The sequence below is a fragment of the Onychostruthus taczanowskii genome, unplaced genomic scaffold (assembly GCF_017590055.1).
Source record: "Onychostruthus taczanowskii isolate IOZ18803 unplaced genomic scaffold, ASM1759005v1 scaffold24, whole genome shotgun sequence".
NCBI lineage: Eukaryota > Metazoa > Chordata > Aves > Passeriformes > Passeridae > Onychostruthus > Onychostruthus taczanowskii.
In genome coordinates, this window is record NW_024499684.1 from 8,462,943 (window position 1) to 8,476,402 (window position 13,460).

Genomic DNA, 13,460 nt, shown 5'->3' on the forward strand with positions numbered 1-13,460 from the left:
CTCTTGCAGATGCCTGGGAGCTGACATCGTCTTTGGCAGCACAGCCAGCGAGCAAATGCACCCACATCAATCACCCCACGCCTGTCTGCCGCGTTTGGGGAGCAGAATCTGACCCAACACTGGACCAGGAGGCGAAAAGCAGCTTTGGGTTATTAAACAAGACCAGGTCAATGCCTTGACTCAGTGTGGTCTGGGAAAGGCTGGATCTTCAGGGCAAATCCGGTGGAAAGCAATGGTGGCCTTGGGCTGGGGCTGGTAGGGCTGGGGCTGGTGCCAGGGGCTGCATTGCTCCCACCAAGGGCTGCCCTGGCTGGAAACGCTGGCTCCTTCGGGAATGAGGGGAGCAAAGGACTGCTCTATGGCTGGGAGTGAGAGGCAGAGATGACCCCATCCCTGCTAACTTGCCTTACCCAGGTTTCGCTGGCCAACACCCCTCACTGTCCTGAAGTACCACAGGTACTGATGCCTGTGCCCCACATGGCAGATTACCCATGCCACTGCCCACCCAGCCCTTCATGCCACCTAAATCCGGCATTTTCAGATGAGGACACCCTTCACCCCGCCCCAGTCCCCCGACAAGCCCAGCCCAGCCGCTGCTGAGCCCTCTTGCTGCCCCTCTCCCGCTTTGATCTCCCTCGGAGCCGGGGCCGGTATCGCCGCCGGGGCTGGGGGCCGCCCCGGGTGTCAGACTGGTTCAGCCACACATTTCTGGCTAATGAGAAATTTCCTCTCCCCGGCGCTCGGCCAGGTTTTTTTTTAGCTCCGGTATCGCTACCCCACCTCTGCCTCCGCCACGGCAGGCTGAGTCAGGGGGGCCCGGCCGCCTCCCGCACGCTGCTGCCAGCTCCCTCTCCCCGTGCCTTCCCGAGGCCGGCATGACCGGGAGCCCGGCAAAACCAAAACTCCGATGACCCATCGTGTTACGAGAGCCAAACGCTCCGGAGTGATGCCCCGAGCCCGGGCGCTGCGCTGAAGCCGGGGCGGATGGGCTGAGCCCGGGCAGGGGTCGGCAGCGGCGGGGGGAGCTCGGCTGCCGCTCCCCGCTGTGCCCCATGGTCCCTGCTGCCCCCGTCCGTGCTCGGGGAACCACAGCTCGGGGCAGCTGGGGAGGTTCAAAGGAAGAGGAAAAAGCAGCAGCCCCACTGTGTGTGAGGGTTTGGGCTTGGATCCCCACTCCCCATGTCGCGGCCTGAAGTCATTTCGTGCCATTAACGGGTTTTCTCGCTCTGAACTCGCTAATGAGCCTGCGTGGGAAGCAGCAGGGACCGAGGGCCTCCAAACTGGGGCAGTGGAGGGAGTGAGTGGCTCCTAGCAGAGCATACTGGGGGGAGAGACAACCATCATCCACCCTTAACTCCCTGCCTTGAGTGCTGCTTGCTCTCTGCGCTCCCCAGCCAGCCCCACTAACCCCCAGCACATCCCTGCCACCCCAGCAGCCCCACACCGGTGCCTGGAAGGAGGGGTGTCTTATGTCACCACCTTACAGGGTGGCTCAGATTCTGCCACCTCCCAGGTGTAGTTTCCCACCATCCCACTGTCCCCATTGTCACCCAGGCGGGGAACCAGGACTGCACCCCGGGAGGATGAAGCTGAAACCATGACCCATCCCCAGGGCGGTGAGTCAGGCTGTGCCAGGTGACTTCTGCTGGAAAGCACCTTTCAGCACCATCCCCCTTCCTGTCCGTGTCTCTATCCCTGTTCCCGTCCCTGTGCCTGACCCCATCCCCATTCCACAATGGCACAGAAGTACCCCACAGGAGGCACTGATAGAGAGGAGGGAGGTAAAAACTCCATGGAATTGTTACTCCACGGATGTTTGTGTCCACAGCCCAGCCTTGCAGGAAGCAGGAGGATGAGCCAGGCCTGGGGCAGGAACACTGGAGCAGGAGCGCCGAGGCGTGTGGGGCAGCGTCATCAGAGCTGTGCAAACACACACGGGGACCGCGGGGATGGGAGAGAGCCGGGCAGAGGAACAGGGAGGCCCCATCTGGAACACCCTCACTCTGGGGCTCAGGGGGTGGAGGACCCAGGGGATGGAGCCCTAGCACAGCCCGTCTGGGGCTGGTACGAGGCAGGAGCCGTCCCTGACAGTGTGATGGCAGCCGTGCTGTGGTCCCAGCCATTGTCCCGTTGCCCCTTGGGCCCAGGCGGCAGGCAGGGGACAGGGTGCACAGGCACCAGGGCTGTGGGCTCCCGTTCACACGCTCCTGGCGGGTGGGCAAAGGGCGATGGACGAGGCCTCCATGCCGAGATAATCCTGTCCCTGCCGGCCCGGCCCGCAGCCGGCATTTATCTCGCGCCAGGACTGACGTCACCCTCCAAGACCCCAGCCAAGGAGGCCTCACTGCTCTTCCTGGCTTTTCCCAGGGACAAGGGGCTTTGGGCCCCTCGCCCCAGGCTGCGAGCAGGTGGATTTATGACCACGGCCATGCTCCAGCATCCAGGGGACAGGAGAGGCAACGAGACCTTTATAGCTTTAATACACCTTTCTGACAGTGAAGTTTAAATGGCCTCGTAAACCCCCTTGTCACCCACCCCCAGCAGAAGGCAGCAGTTTATTAGGGCTGTAATTCTTCTCCTGGCATTCCATCAGTGTCCTTTTAATCTGCACTTGGGGGTTTTTTATTTCTGCTTAATACCAGCAGCTGTAAATGCTGTTAGGGATCATCTTGTGCAGGGACCCTCCGGGGGGAGACTGGGCACGGGGGCAAGGATACAATGGAGCAGGGGGAGCTGGAGGCTGGGACAGCCCAGTTCCAACTGAGGGGTCAAAGTGGAGAAGAGGAGCCAAATTTTCCTGCTCCGAGCACAGGCCTCCTCTGCAAAGCAGGCCCAGGCAGGAATGCATCCATGATGCAAGGAAAGCCTTTCCAGGGAACCTTGGGATTTCAGCAGCAGAGCCGGCCGGGAGCTAATCCTTTGTGCCAGGCTTTCCATTTTCATCTCATTAACTCCCGCTCTCTGTGCCGCTGCCCTCTCAGTTTTTCTGGCGGGGAGATAAGTCTCCGTGCTCGGTGCGGTGAATCCTCCGCGCCTGCTCGCCCAACGCTCCCGCTTGCGCTGACGCTGGCAGGCAGCTTCCATCCAATTACAGCGGGGTGAAGCTCATTTTAATTGCATAGAGCAACTGGGATTACGCAGACTTTATCTCCTAATTCCCTCTTTATCTCTTAACTTCACACTCGCTGCTTGCATTGAAGGCAGGACAGCTTGTGCCGGGGTTTGCAGTTTCTGAAGTACCCTTTCCCCCTGCACCAGCCCCTTGCCCAGATGGGGTTGGCCCCAAAACGCCCCTAAGTGCTGATATTGGGGAACCCTCTGTGTCCTGTGGAGCCACAGCCTCCAGCTATCCCTGTAGCACCTGGGGGTCAAGCCGGGGGATGGCACCCCTTACACCAGCTCTTTGGGAGGAGGGCTCGCCCTCGAGCTGGTGTCACATGTCACCCGGAGGCAGGGATTCTCCAGGAGAGGCTGAGACGGGCACAGCATGGGTAAAGGGCTTTTCCTCTTTACAGCCCACGATGGCAGGTGCCCAGCACCACTGCCGAGGCTGCTGCAGAGCTCAGGGGGTCCCTGTGAGGGAGGGACAGGTTGCTTGCCACCAAAAATGCACACTGAGGACAGCAAGCATCTCAGCCAGCTCCTTGGGGACTCTTGAGGACCCTTTATCTGCTCCGTGCACTTAACCAGGATGAAAGCTTCTGCAGGGCTCTGGGGCCTTGTTAGTGGAGTCTAAAGATGTTTTTTAATCTCTGCAGGTATGAATAGCACCCATGGGTCCCTGACTCCCCCTACAAAGGGCAGCCCCCACCATTCCTCTCTGCAGCAAGAGCAGACAGAACCGTGGTACTCTGCTCTTCCCACCTCTATTTATTCACCCCCTGAGACATCCCTGGGTTCCCCCCAGCTTGGGCATCCAGCAACACCCTCTTGGCGTGCGGACACGTCCACCCCGAGGCAGAGCGAGCTCTTGAGATAGCGAGATAGCCAGAGGCTGCCCCGGATGGGGCACTTGGCAGGGCTGGCCCCGATAACGAGCCGGCAGCTGGTCCCCTCTCCCTGCAGCATTTCCCTGTTGGTTTGATGTCTCTTGGCTTCGTGGAGCACCAGGTGCCAGGCTCACCCTGCTGCAGGTGGGTAAACTGAGGCAGCAGGGCAGGGGTCATGTGTCTGGCTTAGCAAGCTCTGCATCAGCACAGCTGGGTGTTAATTAGATACCATTAGCACACGCTAATTAATGTAATTCCAATGACCCACAATTCTGGAGCGTGAGAGCTGCTCCTCACCCTGTGCCATTGCTGTGAACAGCTGTGCCCCTGCCACGACTGGTGGCAGCAGGAAGGGGAACAACCCATGCCAGTGCCAGTGTCACGCTACCAACGCCCTCCCAGGGCTCCTTCCTGCAGGCTGGCACGCTCCTGGCCCCGCTCCCCAGGCTCTGCCAACACAAACCAGACCCAGCAGATCAGGCATTTCGCTTGCTGGCAGAGCCACACTAAACCTGTCAGTTTGGACTGCAGGAGTCCCCAAATAACCATCTCCTTGGCGTCCTGTTGGCTGCCCCCCATGGATGGGGGGCCGAGCACACTGGGGGGCAGGGGCTTTGGCTGTGGCAGCGAAAGGGTGACTCTTAATCCGGCGGCAGCTGCGGGGCCCAGGCTTGCTTGTTCAAGGGATACGGCAGCTCGGTCAACAATCCCTGGCCCATTTCGGGGGGGATTAGCAGCCCCCCGGGGAGGGAAGGGGCCCACATGAATATTGGGCGGGTGGGAACACAGCCCAGTGGGAACAAAGCCAGACAGGGAGGCAGCAGGGAGCAGGCACCCGCCATCCCGAGGCGTCCCCAAGGTGGGGGACAGGGGTTTGGGGACTGTCCCTGTCCTCATCCTACTTTCACACTGCAGAGTGCTGACAGGAGGGAGCTCTGGTTATCATCCCCCACCGCCCCAGTACGATAACCCTGCGCCAGCGTCCAGCCAGCCCCTTGACCTCGTGTCCATCCTCATGTCCCACTATGGCAAGCCCCAGAGGGAAGTGGCACAGGAAGTACCTGAACGCTGGCACTTGGGAGCTCCTGGCAAACCAGGCAAGTGTGTAAATTTGCTTGCCACAGGCTGGCCAGCTGGGGATAATCCAGGCTGGAGGAGGCCATAGGGTATAAGGTCAGCCAGGAGGGGGGCTGTCTGGGGACCCCCAGTGGTGGTGGGAGCCTCCCACATATCCAGAGGCAGTCTCAGACCACTAAAACACCTGTGGATTCAAACTGGGAGGCTCCAGCTCCTGCCCAAGCAGCAGGTAGGACCCTTGAGACAGGAAGAGGACAGTTTGCCTTGGTGACATCCAACCCTACGTTTCCCATGTGCTCAGCACCCCTCCATTCCCTCTGCATCCTGCTGTGCCCTGTGCGTGGGGACCATGCGTGGTACTGGTGTGGGGACCCTTTGCCCAGTGTCTGGGGTTACTGATCTGCAAGGTGTCTGGGAGTGGCACTGTGGCCTTTAGTGTTTGCTGGGGTGAGCCCCAGGACCATGTCTGTTCTGGGCTTACCACCCTGGAAAGCAGAACCCTCTCCAGGGCAACCCCCCTGGGGACTGGGAGGGTCCCCAGGGTAAGTGCAGATCCCTTTGATGCCTTAATTTGGGGGCCACAAAGGCAGGAGAGACTGGGGCACCCAGGGAGAGGTCTCCTGGCTGATGGCACTTGGGGAATGAGCCCCCACCCCCGGGGACGTGTGCTGGGTACATGTTTGGGTACATGCACACGTGTAGCTGGGTGCTCCCCCCCTCACCCCTCTCCCCATGGGTGCTGAGCAGGGGCCGCTTTTCTGCTCGGTTAGGCACGGCTGTGCCGGCACATAATGACTCGGTAATTGTGAGCCAAGGCCCGGCCACACGCACTGCCCTCCCAAACCCGGGCTGGCTGCTGCCCGCGGGCTCCCAGCACTTGTCCCCTCACCTGCCCATGGCACCCCGTGTCTGGCTGCAGCCGGGACTTGCCCCAGTGGCAGTGAGGAAGGGGAACCTCCCGGCAGGCTGCGGTCACCTCCTCGCCTGGGAGCTGGGAAACCTGTTCTTCCCCGTGGTGTTTACACGGGTAAGAGGGGTCCTCTGCCGCTGCACATCGCATTTTCTGCTTGGTCACTTCCATCTGTGTCCCCGCATAATGATTTTTTCTGCTACATTAATTTAACACACTGCGGAGAGCCGAGGCGCTGGGACCCCGGGCTGCTTAATTGTGTCAAAGGAAAGGCTCCTGCTCCAGCTTTCATTGGCAGCCAGGGCTGCTGCGGGGTGGGTGTCCCTGCGGGGGGGTGGGAAGGGGTCTCAGGGTGGTCACAGGGGCTGAAGGGAGGCAGAGGTGGAAGGGTGTAGGGTGTCAGAGGGGTTGGCGTGAGCCCCCCAGGCCTGGGGCTGGCAGCAAGTCCTGGCTCAGGTTGTCTGCTGGGGGCTCTGAGGTGAGGGTGAGGGGTTCTGGGGACCCTCAACTTCCCTTCTATAGAGCCTGGCTCCATGGGGTATCTCACCTCATCCCTTCAGACGTTGCAGCAGGATGGCAGCGGCACATCCTGGTGGCCGATTCTCTGCCTGGGATCGGCAGTCCCCGCCCGGAGCCGGCGGGAGCCAGAGGGTTAAGTGCTGTTTGTGTTGGCTGAATGAGACGGGAGCCGAACAAGCCCCCACAAATGGAGGTGAAGGGCTGCCCAGACGGGATGTGACAACCCGATTTCAGGGCTGTCAGCCCCAGCATGGTGGGCATTGAGCGGGGACATTCCTCCCCGACACTCCCTGCTCCCCTGGCTCCAGCACCGAGACACCGACAAAGGCAGTGGGCAGCCGCTGCCCACCTCGCCCCAGCATCCGGGGTGCCCTGGGGTATCCACGGGGCACGGCGGGGCTGGAGCAGCCCCCAGTAGGAGGAGGATGCTGGGAGGCCCCCTCGCCCTCCCCGCTGGCGGCCCCGCCGTAAGTGGCCTTTGGTATTTGCAAACATTGTGGCGAGGGGCTGGGAAGGTCTCAGCCCACCCCAGCGGGCGCCTTTGTGCTGTGCGGACCCCCGGGGGCTCATTTCCATCCCGCCCGGGCGCTGGCCGCGTTCCTTTCAGTGCCGGCAGGCCTCGCTCCCTGCTCCACCAGCGCCTGCAGCAGCCGTGCCAAGCGCACAGCTGTGCCCCAGCCCGCCAGCGTCCCCATCCCGGGGGTCCCTGCCCCACCCCGCTGTGCTGAGCTGTTGTGTGTGCCACTGCCCCACGCGGTGCTGGTGGAGCTGCTCTGTCCTTGTCCCGCCCAGGGTCTGTGCACACCTGCACAGGGGTGTGCCCACGGTCGGGGGGTGCATGTGCTTCCCACGGCACAGCTGCACCCACCGGTGGGCACCTGCCCCCCACCTGGGGCCAGCTCCAGCTATGTGCACCCATCTGCGCTCCGTGTGTGCCCACTCTGCTGTTCTCACACCCCCATGCACACCCCCTTCCCTCAGGGTCCCCTAAATGCCCCCACCCCAGCTAGCAGGGTGCCCGGGGCTGGCAGGCAGCTCTGTCCAGCCCAGCACAGCCAGACCCCCTGGCACAGGGATACCTTGAGCAGCTCTGGGCTCCCCACAGCTCCAGCATCCTCCCCGCACGCCCATCCTCCCCGCACACCCATCCCCACCGCAGCCACATCCCCCAGCAGAGCCCAGGGAGCCGGCCCACGGCCCATGCAGCTGATTCTCCGGCAGTGCCCGTTTGCTGGAACCGGTGTTTTATGGCCCTACTCAACACCTGCGGATCAATGCCAATCCGCATTTTGTTTGGATTTGGAGTCATAAAGGTGAATTGACCCAGCTGCACCTCTGCAACTGCTCTCCCCTGCTGCCAGGTGCAGGGTGGAAGGGAAGGGCAGGGACAGGGGACCCCGGGACACAGTGCCCATCCCTCGCCGTGCCGGGGAGTGCCCAAGGGAGATGGGGTTGCTCTTTTCTCGTGCTTTTTGTGACTGGAAAATCTCCTCGGGGGCCCCCGGTGGTGACCTCTTCCTGGGCGCAGCGCTAAGCCCTTTGTAATGGGATTTTGTGGCAGAACCGGCAAATTAGGGGCGAAGTGAATGTGTTAAGCTGCTGGTTTCTTTCTGGTGGTTCCCCCTCCCCAGCCCACGCCGGCCGGAGCTCGAACAAAGGCTCTGCTTTTATCTCGGGTCCTTAGAAGTCAGAGCTGTACAGGGCTGTGCTTCCCCCTCCGGAACAGGCAGGCTGGGACAGAGATGGGCACATGGACCGGCAGAGCTCGGGGCTCTGGAAAAGAAGCATGGGAGGAACATGCAGCAAATGAGTTGTCCCAACACATTGGCTGTGGGGATACATTTAGGGAAGGGGCACAAAAGGACTCATCTCCAGGTCAGGGAGATGTGGCGCCTGTGGCTTGGGACCCCTCAGCATCCAAAACAGAACAGCAGTGAGAGGGCAGCTAGGGTGGGGAAACGTGTGGGTCTGGCCTGGCATGAATACAGTCCCCAGCCACACTGGGGCTCAGCAGTGGACCAGCCTCTGCTTCAGAGTTCATATTGTTACAGAGCAAAGGCTTCATTAACAGTGACAAACACAAGCCATAAACACTTGTTAAAATCTCACATCAGTGACGGGATGGACAGCCGGTGCATCCCCTTTCATTTCTTGTTCGGGGTCCCTTTGCCTTCCTGAGAGAGGGCAGGGAGTTCTGTCTGCCCCTTGAAAGAGAAGAATGGGCCAGCGTGGGCATCTCCCCCACACAGCCATCCCCACCAGGAGGTCTCCTCTCAAGGGTTCCCCACCATCCCTTCCACTTAGGGGAGGGCTGATCCCCTGGAGCCCGCCCCGCTGCCCTGGGTGTCTCTCAGCCCCTCAGGCAGGAACAAAGCGCCCTGGAGCTCGGTGGGAAGGATGTTGCTCTGACACCCCAAAAGCCCCCAAATGCAGGCAGGGAGCAGACAGGGGACAGTGTGCTGCCCCCAGGGCCCCCATGAGGGCCTGATTTATTGCTGTCTCTTGAAGGATGCCATTAAGACAGCGTCCGGAGCTGGGAGCACAGCTGCCGGAGCAGATCAGTGCCTGATTAATGTTGGGCAACTTGTTATATTGTCAGATAATTATCCCCAAACTGTATGACTTTTCTGCTAAGTGGCAGCGCTTAATTGCATTTTTAATTACACTGCCATCGCAGCAACCCCTCCACGGGATGCAGGGATGCTGGGAGCCAGGCAGGAGCAGGGCAGGGGGCCTGGGACCGTTTGCAGAGGGCATGGCAGGGGCATCCTGCTCCCACAGAACCCTCCTGGCGTGGGGCACACAGCTGTGGCATCCCCAGGCCATGAGTGTTCCAGGCAGCGAGGTTTTGGAGCGATCCTTCTCAGTGCTCCCCAGGGTGGGGGCACATGGGGCGCAGAAAAAGGGGGAGCAAGGCAGGGTGCCCCTTTGCACTCCACGAGCTTTGAGGGCTCAGTATCCCCTGCAGCTCCCCGTCCCCATCCGGCTGGGGGCAGCTCAAGGTCTGGCTTCCCCTCGCAGGCAGGGACGGGTCAGGGGTCAATACATTTAAAATTCCTCCTGGATCTCAAACTCCGGGGAGCGGCCGGCTGGCAGCGGCTGCACAGGGAGCACCCGGCGGCACCCCAGGCAGGCAGAGCACGTGTGGGCAGAGACAGGCGGCCGTGTCCGAGTGTGTGAGTTCGTGTGAGTTCACGTGTGTGCGTTTCTGGGGTGCACACACACAGGGATCACCCATGGGTGTGGATGTACAGTGCCTGAGTGTGGATTTGGGGGTGCGCACGAGGGCCCTTGTGTGCACACCCACACGTCTGCAGGTGTGCACAGCTGGCTGTGGTGGTGTGCGTGTGTCGGTGCACATGTGCTGCTGTGTGCAAACATGGAGGTCTGTGCACACCTGTGAGCCTGTCTGTGCACGTCTGAGTGCCTGGGGGAGGAGGAGGTGCCTGTGTCTGTCCGTGCTGGGACATCAGTGCTGCGTGTAGTCCTGTGTGTGTGTGTGCAAAGGTGTGCTGTGGCTGTACATGTGGGTGTGAGGACACCCCTGTTCTGCCATCTGGGGTGGCTGCAGTGGCTCCTGGCTCTGCTCCCTACCCCAGCCGTGCTGGACCTCCCAGGGAGACTCCCCAGGTGACCCCGTGGGGTCGGCAGGGACAGGACCCTCGGGGCTTCAGGTGCAGGAGGCACCTGCAGGTCACAGCAGCTCTTCTCCCTGGGACAGCAATGCTCCCAGTGCTGCAAGGGGCACAGCCTGGGTCTCCCAGCACTGCTGGACTGCCAGACCCGTCTGCTGTGTCCCCTAGGGCCAGCTGGGGCTGTTCCTGCTGGGGTACAAGGTGCTGCTGCTGGGCAACCCCCACAGCACATCCCTCCCCACCAGCCGGACGCTGGGCAGTGCCGGGAGGAAATCCAGGTCTTATCAGGCAGCCGGCTGCAGCCCTTGCCGTGGCCTCTGGCCCAAAATTTCCTGGCATGGCCATCACAACAGCATTTATCCCGGGCTGTGCCTTCCTCACCAAGGTGGGGTCCAGCCAAGCTTCCCCTCGACACCTCAGGGGTGAGGGGATGTGGTGGATCAGATCCCTGTCAAACCAGTGGAGAGGAATAAACATGAAATTTTGATGGGAAGGAGCCAGTCCTAAGCCCTGCCTTGGTGCTCCTCTGTGCCCCCCATTCACACAGGGCACACAGACTGGGAGAGAGTCGGCCTTGGGGAATAAGCCCCCTGAAAGGCATCCTGGCCCCCAGCAGCCCCCCTACAAGCCCCTCTTATCTTCATGGCAGCCGGATGGGGTCTCACCAGAGAGAGGCTGAAATTTCCAGGAAAAAATGTAAATAAAGGTCCCTGTCCCGCCTGTCCCCCTTATCTCAGGAATCCGGAGAGCGCCGGGCCCTTCTCCCAGCCATATTTCATCCCAGCCATCCCTGCTGGCCTCGAACCAAAGCGACAATGATGGGGATGTGAAAGAGACTTAAAGATCACAACTGCCTTAAACATTGTCACGGCCACAGAATGGAGGGAGGCTGTGTCTCGGGGCCTGCCAGGATCCCAGGACCATGGAAGCCACAATTTCCCACCCCACATGGCTGGGGGTTCATAGGACAGTCTGAGAGGTTTGGTACTTCAGACCTCAACACATATTGCCCAGCCATGGGGGTTCCAGAGTGGGAAAGCTTTTGGGTTCCCATTGCCCACCTGTAGCCCCCAAGCAGCAGGGTCGGGGCTCAGCCACTTCCCCTCCCTGCTCCCAGATCAGCTGCTAATGATGTCTCCTGACCCTGCTCGAAAAGAACGTAAATTATTCAGCTTCTCATCAAGGCAATTAAATTAGCTCGTCATTGCAGGCCATGAATATTTCAGAGGGGGCAGGGGCTGGGGAGCTGGGGGGGCCAGGGGTGACAGGGCTGAGACTGAGCCCCATTCCTTGGCCAGGAGGTGCAGTGAGTGTGTCCATTCTCAGACCACAGGGAACAGAGAGGGAGGGGAGTAGGGGTAGGGGGTCTCTGGGCAGAGGGCTGGAAGTCTGGTGCCCAGATGTCGGGGTCCCATGTGGGCAGTCTGTCCCACTGCCCTGTCTGTCTGGGTTACCTTCCCTGCTGCTGACAGAGGCCAGGTGCCAGCAGCCACCCCCTGCCCCACTCCCAGAGCACCTCCTGCACCCCACATTGCCCCCCTTTTTCGGGAGGACACCTGGGCCTTGGTGGCACTGCAAGGGGCTGCCTCCACCCTGGAGATCCCAAATCCCCCCTGCCTTCCCCTTGCCCCAGGCTGTGCCAACTCCTGCCCGCTACCCTCCCCAGAGCCTGCGGGTTCTCCGTCAGGATTTCTCTTTCCTTTCTTCCTCGCGCTGAACAATTAATAATTTATCCCATAATAAAAGAGGAAACAGTTAATGAGATGAAAACAAGCCAGAAACATCTGCTGGGGCTGCTTTCATCGCCTCCCCGGGCCGCCTGCGCAGGAAGCGGGGGCGGGAGGGGGACGGGGGCGCCGGGGGGGCCACGGCAGCAGGGGGCTGTGCCCGCATCCAGCCTTCCTTGCCACGGCCCCCTCCTCCTCGGGGACCCCCGGGCCAGGCACTCTCTCCCCAGTGAGCCGTCAAAACCTGGCTGAGAGCTGCTAGGCTCAGGTCACGAATAGCACTGGGGGTTCTGCCATGGGGGTGTCACCCTAAAAAGGGCAGTGAAGCCTGTTTGGTGCTGCCCAGTGTCCCCAGAGATGTGCCTGGCTGCTGAAGGGGGGACAGGGTTGTCCCCTCCATTCCCATTCCCAGCCCCCATGCCCAGCTGTTGTTCATTACTGTGATCTGATCTCCAGCGAGTGGGGCTGCCCCCAGGACCTGATACTATCGGAGTAGCAACACAACCCCAAACCCTCCTGGGGTGCCAGGGGGGACACGTGGGGATGGGGCAGGGCACCCTGCCAGCAAAGGGGACTGCAGGACTGACCCCATGACTCAGTGCTTTGCTGAGATTTATGGAGTCCAAGGAGGAAGCTTATTTTGGGATGGCTTATTTCGGAACTGTGGCTTCATGGCATGTGAGGAGAGGTGTGAGGGGACATGGCTGGGATGCAGTGGGGATGCAGGGTGCTGGAGAAAGGGAGGGCAGGGAGAGGGGGCACTGAGGGCAGGAAGGGGACTGGCAGGGAAAGGGAAGGGGAAGGCAGCAGTGCTCAGAGGCTGCTGACGTGTGGCCAAAACCCAGACTGAAAGAAAGAGCCAGCCCTGACCAGCCCCACCATCAGCTTGGTCATGGGAGGGGACTGTGAGGACCCCATAGAGGCACCCTGGGCTGGGCTGGGGGCTTGGACAGGGGCAGTGGAGTTTGTGCAGGGTGCTACTGCCTCCCTCTCTTTCCAATTTATCTGATTCTCGCCCCAATCCCTGCAGATCCCTAATCTGTTTGTCTTCCAAAGCTGTTAAATTAATTCTGAAACCAGCAAAATCCCACAGCCTTCATCCCAGCTCACCCTCCAGCTCGATGGGTCTGGCAGGGGCATGGCAGGCAGCTGCCAGACTCTGCCCGTGTCCAGCACGGAGCCCCTTCCATCATGAAGGAGCAGGAACTCGCTCCTGCAGGCTCCCAGACCAGTCTCCAGCAGCCCCATGGTCCCTCCTGGGGCCGGGTGCCGCTAAGGGCCATCACGGGGACAGGCGGCTGCGATGACAGCTGGGGAGATGGCCTGTCCCTCTGCCAGCCCGGACAGGCACCTGGCCCCGCTCTCAGAGGTGCCGCAGAAAAACTGACATCAGCACCAGCCCGGAGGAATTCGGCCTCCCTGGCTCATCCCAGCTGGGGACAGGGACGGAGACAGGGGCCTCTGCCACGCACCACTGCAGACGTGAGCAAGGTGAAGTAGGAGGGGGTGGTATAAACCCCCTTCTTTGCTGTACCCCTTCCCTGGGCCAGGAGCAGCCCAGAGGGCTCTCCTCCTCTGCTTCCTCTGCTTCCTGTAAGCACAG